This window comes from Equus przewalskii, chromosome 31, assembly GCF_037783145.1.
Source record: "Equus przewalskii isolate Varuska chromosome 31, EquPr2, whole genome shotgun sequence".
Lineage (NCBI taxonomy): Eukaryota > Metazoa > Chordata > Mammalia > Perissodactyla > Equidae > Equus > Equus przewalskii.
In genome coordinates, this window is record NC_091861.1 from 26,032,726 (window position 1) to 26,045,776 (window position 13,051).

Below are 13,051 nucleotides of genomic sequence, written 5' to 3' on the forward strand. Positions count from 1 at the left end.
AATGGTAATGTTCACTCATTAGGTAGTCTTGTCGCTCTTTCTATTTTGAAGTGAATAGCAATCGGTTTTAGTTTTATATAAGGAAAATTGAGTCAGTGTAACTTGAATTATATCTCTAAAGAATTTTTCCATATGTAAAGCATTTGTGGCCCTAGAATGTTATAAGTACCTTTTTCTCTAGTGGTTTTGATACTGATAATCAATGATGCCTGGCTTTGTGTTTCATAGCGTTTGTATTCAGGTAATTAGAATAAACTCTTCCAAGACAGTAATGATAATTTAGAAGTATTATCTTTATTTGATGTTAATGCTATCACGTTAGCCATTTTTAATTACCATTTTGGGTGTAGAATATAAATATGGCATTTCACAAAACCACCTTCAGAACCATAGGCCTGGAAATACAGTAGGGTGTGAACAATAATGCAAAATGATAGCAAGAATGTCAGGGGCCGTTCTTTGTTGTGTCATTCATGCTGTCTTCTTTTTTCCATGAAGCGCATGAATATTTCACATATCTGCATCCTCATCCCCTATTCTTCTTGACTAATTTTCAGACTGTCTGCATTTGCATTTCACATGGTAGCTGATTAGGAGATGCCGAGTGCAGCAGTGAAGCCTCAGCAGGCGGTTGCCATGGTGACCTTCAGCAGGATTTTAATGATGATACCACTAGTGGTTCGTTGAAGTCGGCCTGCCTGCAGGGCTACTCACTGCAACTGAGTGTGAAGTCGGATCCGTGGATCCTCAGCCAAGGGGCAGATATCAAAGTCTGGCCCAGATAGAAGGTCTTGGAGTTGGGAAAGGAAAACAGATTCCACTTCTTACTTCACTCCATACAGTTCCCAGTTTCGAAAGGAGATATAAGCAAAACACGTTACAGGGTGCACTTTTCAAAAAAGACAGTACGATTCCTCATATTGCTGAAATCTGTTGTTATGCTGTGGTAAAGTAGAAAGCGGTCATGTCTAGGTAAACGCGGAAACTAATTCCTACTAAAGAAATGAGATACACAAATACAGACTAATAATGTTACTTTAATCTGTTCGTTTATGTGGGAAAGTTCTCAGAACCAGAGCTTTGAAATGCAGATGCGCTGATCAATATTTCTCTCTTTAAGTATAATGATACAGAACTTATGGTAGCAAAAAACCCAAACAGTTTTGGTGCTGCCATACGTTAACGGTACCTTAAATATTTCTTTATATATAGTAGGCTTTTTAGGTCTTTTAAAAGTCCAAATTGCCATTTGACTTTTTAGCATGGCAAAATATAGGAAACAATGAAAAGTGAAGTATTAAGTTTTTAAACAGGGAACTTTTAATTAAAAGACTCAATAAGTCAATTTTATAGCTGAAACAATAACAGACTCTATATAAGTGTCTGAAAAATGAAAATTTTAAGCAAATTAATTTCCCACCAAATGTCTATTTGAAAGCTTGTCAGATTGGTTTAGCTACTGCTGAATTTTTAAGGGTGCTGCCCAAGGAGGGTTTGAAGGAACGTTTCATGAGAATAGTAGCCATGCCTGCACACCAGCCTCGACCAATGGGAATCCTAAGGAACTCTATGATATTTATTTCTAGATATAGTCACTCCATTTAGAAGAACTCAGAGTTTAAAAGTTTGGGATTTTTAAAAAATTTCTTATATTCTAAAACATAGATGCACTTAAGCATCAAAAACCAAAAGTAGTATTGTTTGGGAAAGCAAATTGCTCTTAGAAATCTCTTAGATTTAGTTAAACTTGGTATTGTTGGTGATTATGAAATTAACATCAGTGAAGCACACATTTATTGAACATTTATTAGGTACAGGGAATTATGATTCCAAGGGCCCCTCGTCATCTGATCTGGGCTTCTCTCAAGACTTATTGATCACAGAGGACTCTCTTTTTTCCCTAACTCTACCCATGCAGGTTCTCCTAGAAGTTCCATGAATTTCTGTGTGTTTGTGGGTTCTGTTTCCTCTTTCTGAAGTATGCTTTCCCTGGTTCTTTAGCAGCGAACTCAGTCTCTTTAAACCAAAGCGTAGACGTCATCTCCTACCTGGCTGCCCTCTCCCTTCTCCCCTCCTGTACTCCCTCCCTTGGCATCACACCGAGTGCTGGTTGTTTCTTCCTACACGTTGCTCCCCTCCAGACTCTCCAGCTCCTGCTCCTGAGGAGCGGTACCTGTGTTTGATCCCAGTGTCTCTATGGCCCAACACAGTAAAAGATACAGTGATTAATTGATTGATTCATTGAGGGAGTGATGGAGGGAAAGAGTGAGATTAAAGGAATAAATAAAAAAAAGAATGAGTGAACCAATAAATGACAATTGAACCAGTGAGAGAAACTTCTCAAAGAGCTCTCTATCGGTAAGGCAGAAAGTTACTCAAAAGACAGGCCAGAAGCTATGATAGTTCCTTTTACTGATGTTACCTGCTTTATGATTTTTACATTCTTAGAAGCAAGCAGCATCATTTCTGGACTGTCCAGTGTCCGTTTACTGGGAAATAAGACAAATGGATTTTTCCCCCTCAATCTCAGTGTTTCCTTGAGAGACACCGGAGTGGTCATCAAAATTATGCGTTTTCACTGTTGTTCACTAAATTATGTCCTGAGATGCTAAGTTAAAGTAGTAGTTATAGTGATAATTGTTTAGAAAGTATAAAATAGGACTCTATTCTGAGTGAGTTCTTTTTAACCAACGTATTGTATTGAAGATCTGAGCATTAAAATCATGTAGAGTAGAGATTTTTGTCTCTTTAAATACTTTCAGTTTATTATTAAAAATTCATGGTTTAGGGTCAGCCCCAGTGGCCTAGTGGATAAGTTTGGTGCACTCCTTCGGCGGCCCGGGTTCGGTTCCTGGGTGTGGACCTACACCACTCTGTTAGCAGCCATGCTGTGCTGGTGGCCCACATACTGAAAAATAGAGGAGGATCGGCGTGGGTGTTAGTTCAGGGTGAATCTTTCTCAGCAAAAATAAATAAATAAATAATTTCCTAGTTTAAATAGAGAAGACACAAGAAAGTTTGAATAGAATTGTGCCTGAATGGTTGCTTTCGGCAGATTTCTCTTCATTTTAGGTTTGAGCAGATACATTTGGAAGGAAGTTCTGAAGAGTTGAGTAAAGGGTTTGCAGATGAAAGTGAAAAATGGCATAAGTAGGGAGCATCAGGGTGTTCTTGGTTTGAGAAAATAGAGGAGGGAGAAATTAAATTGAGGATTCAAAAACAATGCTTTGAGTGAACAAGAAATTTAAGTGCCAGTGAAACCTCGATGAGACGGTTAAAGCTTCTAATGAGGTGGATGTTACTGCAGTGGCGCTTGTGCATCTGAACTGATTGCTGTGGCAGGTGGGTATCTGGCAGTAATTTTAAATTTATTGTAAAGAAGAAAGACTTTCATAGGACCCAATGTTTGTGCTTATCTTCAGTTATATTTTTGAAAACTTGTTAATTTAGTAGGTTTTGTTCTTTTTATAGATGAAGAAAGCAAAATACACTTTTGGAATTAGAATTATTAAACCATTAATTAGTTTTCATGTTATTTAATGCCTCTCTGTTATACATTGTATTTATTTTGTGACTTTCTGCCTCCAGCCCACAGATAGAAAAGTATCTGTTTTTATTAAAAATTCATTAATGGGACTATTTCTGAAATATACAATTAGCCTTTAAAATATCAACCTATAAGTTCACATCCAATCAAAGAGCTAATGGAAGATGAATGAAATCTCATAAACTTTCACCTCGTAAGTGGTAATAAACCTTTTTTACTTGAACCTCCCTTTCGTTATTCAATGGCCCTGCCTTTATTTTTTATTTTATTTTTTTTAAGTTAGAGAAATGAAAGCCAGAAGAAGGGTTTTCTCCTTCTTTTGACCTTCCCAGGAGTAATTTAGCTGTGCAACCTGACGGTGTATGGTGTCTTTCCTATTGCTTCACTCAAATGTATAACAATTTCCAGCATCATTTTCATTATTGAGACAAGAAAAGTATTGATTTTTCCAGAGTATTTAAAATATAAGGATTAAAAAGCACAATGCTTTTTCTATGCTTGATTATATATAAATAACAAAACAATAAATTTTTAGTTGACTAAACTGATTTTTATATATTTATAGGTTATTACAGAGTATGAATGTATTTACATGGCTTTAAATAAAATTGGAATAGTGAGTTTTTTCAGCTTTGAAAATCACCACTTTTCTTTAATCCGTATAACAACTTTCCTGTTAAAGAAATAAAGGCAATAGCATTATTCCCATTTGGCAAATGAGCAAATAGAGACCCAGACAGTATTAGAGCAGACACTAGACTCCAGGCGCCTCCACCTCTCACATGCCACTGCTGGGCTGCAAGACCTATACTATACCACCCGAAGAAAACTCCCAGGTGCTGTGTGAGTGAGCCTTTCCTGATTTCTACCCTCGGACTTGCCAGTTCTTCATCTTTCTCGTCTCTCTTCTTACCCTCTCACACACCATGTTTATCTGGAATCTCCTGGCCTAGCAGGATGCTGTGGTCCAGGGCAGACACCATCTGGCGTATGCTCAGAACCCTCCTGCCCTTTGAGGACTCCAGGGCCTGTAGTGTTGAAAGGAAAGAATGAGGACCCTGTCTGCGGAAGGGTTGGAATTATCTTTACATATTACAGTATGTAAAAATTACTACCTACATTTCCTGTAAGATATCAGATGTGTTGATGTGTAATATGCTAAACCAAAAAATGTTATAGTTTGTCATAATTGTACTAATACTTATTTTCCAAATGGTAACCCTTAAGGAAAGGAAAATAATGAAAGCTTTGAAAACTATAACTGATTTTTAATACCTAACATTTATAAATAACTGCTGTTCATATTTAAATTCAGAATATGCTTAAAGAAGCTTTTTAAGAAAGTTGAGCCAGTAACAAAAAAACATGACCTTTGTTTTGGCTCATAAAAGAGCTACTTTATGTAAATAAGAAAAAAACCAAGATGAGAGTGTCAGGCACAGATTATTTTTGCATTTTTTAAAGTTACAGTTGGTTTATAAAACTTTTTTATTCATTTAAGCAGTCTGAATAGTTGTATTATTCATAGTTGCTAGATTCACAGATTTTAATAGAACTGTATAAATTCTCTGGAGTTGTTAGTGGAAGTTGACCAATGTTATTTAAATTGGTGCTGGAAGATTTTTCCTAATACACTGTGCCACGTATATTTAAAGGAGGGACATTATAGTATAAAGCACAAATAATGTTTGGAGGTAAATCTGTTTTCACAAATATTTCCGTAGTCCTTCTGATCTTATAAGATCCAATGCTAAGTGAGATGAGAATGTTTTACTTTAAAATGTAGAAAGAGATGCATAACATTAAGTATAATTTATAACTGTGCCATTATTTATTGAAATAAACTTAATGTTGAATGTGACCTCAAACACTCTAACATTTTGATTTTCCTTCCTAAAAATTGTTTTAGTAAGTTAGCTATTCTCGTTTGTAATATCAATTGACCATCTTAAAGTTGCCTCCGTATAAGGTGGGATCTTTAAGCTTTGAATGTTCCATTTTTATTTAAAAAAATATATTTAAGCAGGCCCTCTGTTCACTTATGCTTCTGAAGTGACACTGGGGACTTGCTCCTTGAAGACGCGAATCCAAAACGGTGCCCTATATTCCACACATCCTGTGGGATCCTATAAAACCATGTAACTTTCTGTAAGACTATCACAGTTTTCAAAAGACACTGAGTGATCTTCAGTTGTGTCATATAGACATTACATTACCTCCTCTCTGTGCGAGATGGCTTTCTTTCCCCGCTTCCGTCTACCCCCGAGTCACTCACTAGTGACACTTGGGTGTACAAGTTGCAGATACCTAATCATTCTGGATAAATATCTAAAGCTCCGAAATATGGTGTGCTTTAATGCATTAGACCCACTTTGGGGTGCTAAAATATGTCCTTGGGTAGATGGAAATTGGGTCTATCTGGGAGCATGATCTAACGTAATTGGTCTCAGAGGGATTAAGATGGGGGTGGACAAGAAGCAGTACCAATAGCACCAGTCTTTATTGTTCTGTTGAGAGTTGTGTTAGTGACCTAAAGCTATCACACACAAAGAGCCCTATTGTTATTACCTGTACGTGACTGCACTTGATGCGTAATTGGGTTATCGCCCTCACGACAATGACTGTTAACGCTCTCTTCTTTTTAGTATTTCTGGTTGCAACCTATATGCTTTGATGGTTCTTTAGAAATATATAGATCAAAATACATTAGTATTTTCTCCACTTCGTTGAAAACAAATACTCATTAATTCATGTAATTTATGATTTCGTAATCCTTTAGAAATGTTAGAATCCATTTTGTTTTTTACTTTATATGCTTTTTCTCGTTTAAATCTTTCTGTGTTGCTTTTAAATTTCCCTTAAGCATCTGAATTAAACAGTTTCTTCTTTGATTTTCTAAAGGCTTTTGCATGTTCAGACCTTTATTTTTGCCTTAAGTTTAGCTTCATATATAAAAACAAATTGGGAAAAAACCCGAAGTACACGTTTTTACAAACATGTAAAATAATGCAAACTAAATAAATTTTTTGAGATGACCTAAACCATGAAATGTTTCTTTACTTGCACCTGTTCACTTTTATTAATGTTGTAATATCTACTGATTTGGAATTATTTCTGTAATATCAAATAATAAATGGAAAGCTAATTCCTTCAGTTCAAACACACACACAAATTTTTTGAGCAAGTGATAACCTAGTAATATTTTTAGATGCTGAAGCCTGACATATACGAATATATATAAAATTCTTAAAGTTATTATGTGAACATATGTTTTCCTTGAACATGGTTAATAATGTAGTACTTAGGATCATCACAAAGTATTGGATGAATGTTAAGGAGTTTTAAAGTAACTTCCTTTCTTCCAGAGTTTTACAGGAGCTTTTTTAAAATTACAAGATTAACATTGAGAGAGATCTCTAAGATAATTATTTCATTTTGATTATTTAATGTCTCACTTTCTGATAGAAAACTTAAGAGAACATTCAAGTACATTTCATTTGTTCGAAGGGAGTTACTGTCATTTTAATGAGTGAGTCAGATTAGAAATAACATTAAAATTGTAACTCTCATCGTCTTACTAATCTGAACACTTTTGTGTCATCGTTTATGTGTCTCTCTCACGAATAAGGTGGACCCGTACCTCGTTGTGCAGAGCCCTGGAGAGAATTCTTGGAGGAAATTTTTGATCAGAGTTGGCCTGTGGAATATGAGGGCAGATCCACTGATTTTAGACACCAGATGAACCGGCGTTAGAGCTGGTATTCTTTTGAGAATCAAATAGCCTGACAACTGTCTTTGCCTATCTGGAAGGTCACCTCACCTTTGTGCAGAGGTGGCCACGAAGGAACCTGCAGACCAAGTAGGATTTTCATGGGGCAGCGTAACACGGCAACTTTGTCAAAGGCTGGGCTCTGAAACTGGACCGCCTGCCTTCGGTCCCAGGCCGTGCCCATTACTGCCTTTGTGACCTGAGGAACGCTGCTCCTCTGTAAAGTGTGTCCTAGTAATGCCTACCCCATGGAGCGGTTATGAAGACTGGGAAGTTAAATCGTGTAAAAATGCACAGAATGGTGCCTGCTTCACAGTGAGAACTCAAGACATGGCAGCTTTTAAGAAATGGTTTTCTCTCTGCTCTGGTACCGGAAATAGGATGTAGTTGAAGGCCCAGAGTTGCTTCCTGGGGCACAAAGAGATGTCTTTCGATCTGAGAATGCTCAGGATACTGTATTCCAGCTGTCCACTGGAAACTTAGAAAAACTAACCACCGCTTCCATGGAGCCTCTAAACCTAAGTCACGTGGCCTCCAGATGACATGTCCACCAGCTGCAGAAAGTGTGCCCCTGAGTAACCAAATGAATCAACCTGTTATGTGTAGTTATTTACAACTTGAAATTTGGAGGGGCCGGTCCCCTAGCATAGTGGTTAAGTTTGAGTGCTCTGCTTTGGTGGCCTGGGTTTGTGAGTTTGGATCCCAAGGACAGACCCACACCACTCGTCAGCCATGCTGTGGTGGTAACCCACATACAAAATAAAGGAGGATTGGCAACAGATGTTAGCCCAGGGCCAATCTTCCTCAGCAAAGAAAAAAAAAAAAAATTAGAGACTATATGGCAAAGGTATGAGTTTTTCTCTTCTCTGATTAATGACTTTTAAACCCTTTCTGCTGTCTCTTAATGTTATTCCTAGTTTCTGATGTGTAGGTGACTGTTTAATCCTCCTATTCATTATGGCAGGGGCACAAATACCTCTACCATCTAAAAGTGAGGTCATACTTTCTTTACATAAAAAGAAGAAAGGACGAGATGTGACCTTATTTATGTAACTCAAATTGTGATCTGATATGACAAGAGACTGTTCATGGATCCACATAAACTTGCATTTTTAACCAAATTATTAAAGTTAAAGGCATAAAACTTAGGCCATGGCTGTTTGTAACACGAAAGTAAGTTATTTGTTGTGATTGTTTTTCCCTCACTTTGCCAAAAGACTGTTGCAACTGATTCTCCCTTGCCCTGCCCCACACTAGGTTGACAATCTGTTTAAATGTATCTTTAGAACAATCAATAGACATCTCATATATATGAAGGAAAACTGCATCAAATTAAGAATTCAGGCCTTTGTAAATCTTTCATTTTCTATTTACAATCCATCTTTTTTCAAAAAGGATTTGAGATAGGAGGCCGGCCCCGTGGCCGAGTGGTTAAGTTCATGCTCTCCACTTCGGCAGCCCGGGGTTCCACCAGTTCAGGTCCTGGGGGCAGACATGGCACCACTCATCAAGCCACACTGAGGCTGCGTCCCACAGAGCCGAACTAGAAGGACCTGCAACTATGTACTGAGGCACTGTGGGGAGAAGAAGAAGAAGAAAAGAAAAAAAAGATTGGCAACAGATGTTAGCTCAGCTGACAAACTTTAAATAAAAAAAAAGGATTTGAGATAACTTACAACAAGAAACATGACTCACAGGTTACTAAGATAGAAATAGAAGTACCGATTCAGAACCGAGGGTGGAAGGGAATGAACTGTACCCATCTTAATGGCCAGCAGAGGTGCTGCGGTTGACTGGCTCATTTGGTTATCGCTTCCTGTCTGTCGTTGCTCAGAGGGAAACAGTAAGCAAATGGTTTCTGTTTTTAAGAAGGAAATATGCCAGTTCCTCAAAGATGGTTTTTTCCTACTAAATTATGACAGCAGGTTTCTTCCCTAAGGATCCGTGGATAGTGTGCCAGGCAGTGTCTTCAACAGCAGTTATGCAGCAGATACCCAAGTGATGTTTGATGAAATCCAAAAGCAGCAAAGATGACTTTGGAAAGGTGATTTGGCAGCAGGATAAACTCATGTGCTCCCAGGATGCAGCCTTCTGGTGACCTAATTTGGTTAAATTATCCAAAGTTGGGACGATGAATTTTATCCTTTACAGAGTCTTCCCTGAATTTTAATTTCTCTTAGCAAGAGTTTGATGGGAGCTCTGTAGCACTCCTTTCAATACTCTTTGAATATTCAAATCTTCGAACATTCAATACATTGTTAGATACTCTCTGACAAGGACCAGGAGTGATGGATTCTATTCTGATTTGCTTAAGGGAAAACAAACTAAGTCAGGTTGACATCCGTGATCAGAGAGGAAGCATCTCACTGCTGTGTTCACTGGGTAGAAACCAGACCAGCCCCGGAGTAGCTGAATGACGTCCCTGAGATGGTACTTTCTCCGCTCTGTGATGACCACCTAAGAACTAGCATTTCCTGGTTAAACCTAGTAACTCATCTCTCTCGGTTGGAACCCAGATACTACCTTAAACCAAGTGACATCTCTTTATAGTGGTAATGATTTGAAATTCAACCAGTTAGTGCTTTTTACTGAATGATCACCAAGCATGCAGAGTTAAATCAGGATCGTGAGGAATTCAAACCAGAAGGCCCGTGAGTAAAAGTAAGCAAGCTCTCAGCAGCGAGGAGTGGAGAAGACCTGATTAAAGATCAGCTGATGGGGTTCCAATTCAGGCTCCACCGTCGCTTTTTGAATTGATTCTTAATGTCTTCCTCTGTAAAATGAGATTGTTGTGGGGGGTTTACAGTGCTTTAAATATTAAGGGGCTGGCCCCATGGCCTAGTGGTTAAAGTTATGCACGGTCCACTTCGGCAGCCCCAGGTTTGTAGGTTCGGGTCCCAGGCACAGACCTACTCCAATCCTCAGCCATACTGTGGAGGCATCCCACATAAAAAAAATAGAGGAAAATTGGCACAGATATTAGGTCAGGGCAAATCTTCCTCACCAAAAAAAATAATAATAATAAATAAATACTAAAAGGATAGGGGAGATTTTGTAAAATATTAAATCCTATATAATTATGGGATATGTTTATAATCCAAAATGATGGCTGCCCTTAAGCAAGACTAAATGAAGACGTGCATATTTAAGAGAACCATACAGTTGAAAACTATGTTCACCATAGGTTGACAACTTTTCACTTGAACTGCCTCCTTTATTTGCATAATCTAGAAATGGGTAGTGTCACAAAAATTGTTCAAATATACAATTCAGTTATCTAGGTATAGATGCAGAATTAAACCTAACATTCCAAAATCATAGTTCCACCCAAATGTCAATATGGCGGTATCTCAAATGTGATACCTTCAGAGCTCACTGTCCCTCTTGCCCCTTCAAGGCCACTGCTCCTTCCTCCTCCTCTTAGTGGCAACACTGTCCTTTCACATATCCTGGTGAAAGCTTCTGATGAACAATGCTTCTTGCCTGAAATCTTAGAGGAACTTTACTGAGCGTTCTGCTGGTATTGCTCTTTCTTTGCTCTAACTTGGACTATTTCAGAAGAACGTGAAGTGAAACAGAGCTCTCATGATCTCTCCCTTGGGTGTAAGGGCCGAGTTCCTGTTGCCTGCATGAATAGATATAAACTCCTCGAGTCTTTCCTTTCTTGGGCCTCAGTTTATCATTTCATCCCCGTTGCTCCCCAGCCATCCGAGAGCCCTTGTCGTTGCTTTCACACGCCTCACGCCTTCTCTGGCTGAGCATCCTCATTCATTCTGTTACTCCTGCTTAGAATCCTCTCCGCCCCTTCTGTATATTAGAATTCTGTTCATGCTTCAGACCTCAGTTCAGATGCCACAGCCACAAAACCTTCCTTTTTTCTCTCACCCAGAAGTTACCTATTCGTTTTTGCATTCATTCAACACGCCACTGAGCACTTACTGTTTGTCCATCCTCCAGACCTTGCCGTTGGGAGAACACAGACACTGAGTGAAGTACAAGGAGGTGTTAATAAGGGCTTTAGTAAAAGTACGTGAAGGATATTATGGAGGCCAAGTAGAAAATACTAAGTTGTACATGGCAATAGGGTGGTTAGGAAAGACTTTAGAGAAGAGATGGGCATTGAAATGAGTAGTGACCGTCAGAGAAGAGAGCAGGGGGTTTTGAGAGAGGCATTCTAATAAGAGGAACGGCATAAATAAAGATGCGGGAACCTGAAACAGTTTGGTGAGCACAGAACTGTGATTTCTTATGGTTAGATGTACGGTGGGGCTGGAGGGAGGAGGGGTTTGGGGCTAAATGTGAGTCTGGAAAGGTGAGCAGGAGCCAGATTTTAGAAGCCCATGTTATCTTACGCTGAAGGTGTTCGACTTTCTAGAGGACGCTGGGGAGCCGTTGAAATGCTTAATGTTGAACTGTAGTCAGCTTGGTGTTTAGGCAGTGCTGGAGATTGGAAGAAAGCTGGGGACAAGAAGCTGCAAGACTATTCCAGACAGCGACAGTGGAGACCGTGACGCAGGAAGAAAGGCAGTTGTCAGCAGTCAGGAAACAGTAGGATGTGGTTGATGGTTGTTGGGCAAGTGGGGAGGAAGCATAATGAGGTGTCCTGTGTGAATTTCAGATTCCTCTGGCTTGAGAAATTGGAGACACTGTCCAAGATAGGACAGACTGGTTTGGGGTGAAAAATAAGTAAGACCTCAGTTCTGGACATGATTAATATGAGTATTTGTGGATAGATCTGCTCAGAGGGCAGTTGGAGATCCATGACTGGAGCCCATGCAGGGGTCTGGGCTGACAATCCGTGTCTGTGTGCCTCAGCCTGGTGGCGGTCGTGGAAGCCATGGAAGCAAACAAAGCTGTTTGGGATAAGAAGGTAGAGGGGCCGGCCCAGTGGTGCAGTGGTTAAGTTCACACGTTCCGCTTCTCGGTGGCCCGGGGTTTGCCGGTTCAGATCCCGGCTGTGGACATGGCACTACTTGGCACGCCATGCTGTGGTTGGCGTCCCACATATAAAGTAGAGGAAGATGGGCACGGATGTTAGCTCAGGGCCAGGTTTCCTCAGCAAAAAGAGGAGGACTGGCAGTAGTTAGCTCAGGGCTAATCTTCCTCAAAAAAAAAAAAAAAAGCAGAGGATAAGAAGGTAGAGTGGAAAAGGAAGAGATAAGGAAAGGAGAGAACTTTGGGACATACCAACATTTCAGGGATTGTCTGAGAAAGATAAACCTACAAAGGAAACCAGAGAGAACAGTGAGAGAAGCTAGAGGAGATGACCAGAGTGGTGGCCTGGAGTCCGAGGATGAGTGCCCCCCCGACGCGGTGCCAGCAGCAGCATCAGCCGCACAGAGAGGGCACGTGAGAGGTGGACAGAACAGAGTTCGTGAGATGAGCACCTGGATCACTGCTCATCTTTGCCACAGCAGCTTCAGTGAAGTCCTGTTGGGGTGGAGGGGGTGGACAGGTGATGGCAGTGAGCTTACAGTAATAGACTGAGGAGCTGGATATCATAACTACAGTATTTTTTTTCACCCTCAAGAAGCTTGGCTGTGGAGCAAATAAGTAAAATGTGGCAGTAGTTAGGAGGGGTTCCATGCATTTTTTTTAACGTGGGAGAGACTTAACTGTACTTATCTGGACTATGATGAAGGTGTCAGCAAAGGAGGAGAGATTGAAAATGGACAAGAGGAACCACTGATCATTGTTCACTCCTTAAATATTCATTCAGAGCCAGCTATGTCCTA

General features: G+C 39.7%; 1 protein-coding gene across 8 annotated transcripts in view; it reads left to right on the top strand.

Moving 5' to 3' along the window:
- NEK7 (NIMA related kinase 7) overlaps positions 1-13,051 on the top strand; it is a 160,728-nt gene that overhangs the window by 140,865 nt on the left and 6,812 nt on the right. The window lies entirely within an intron of this gene.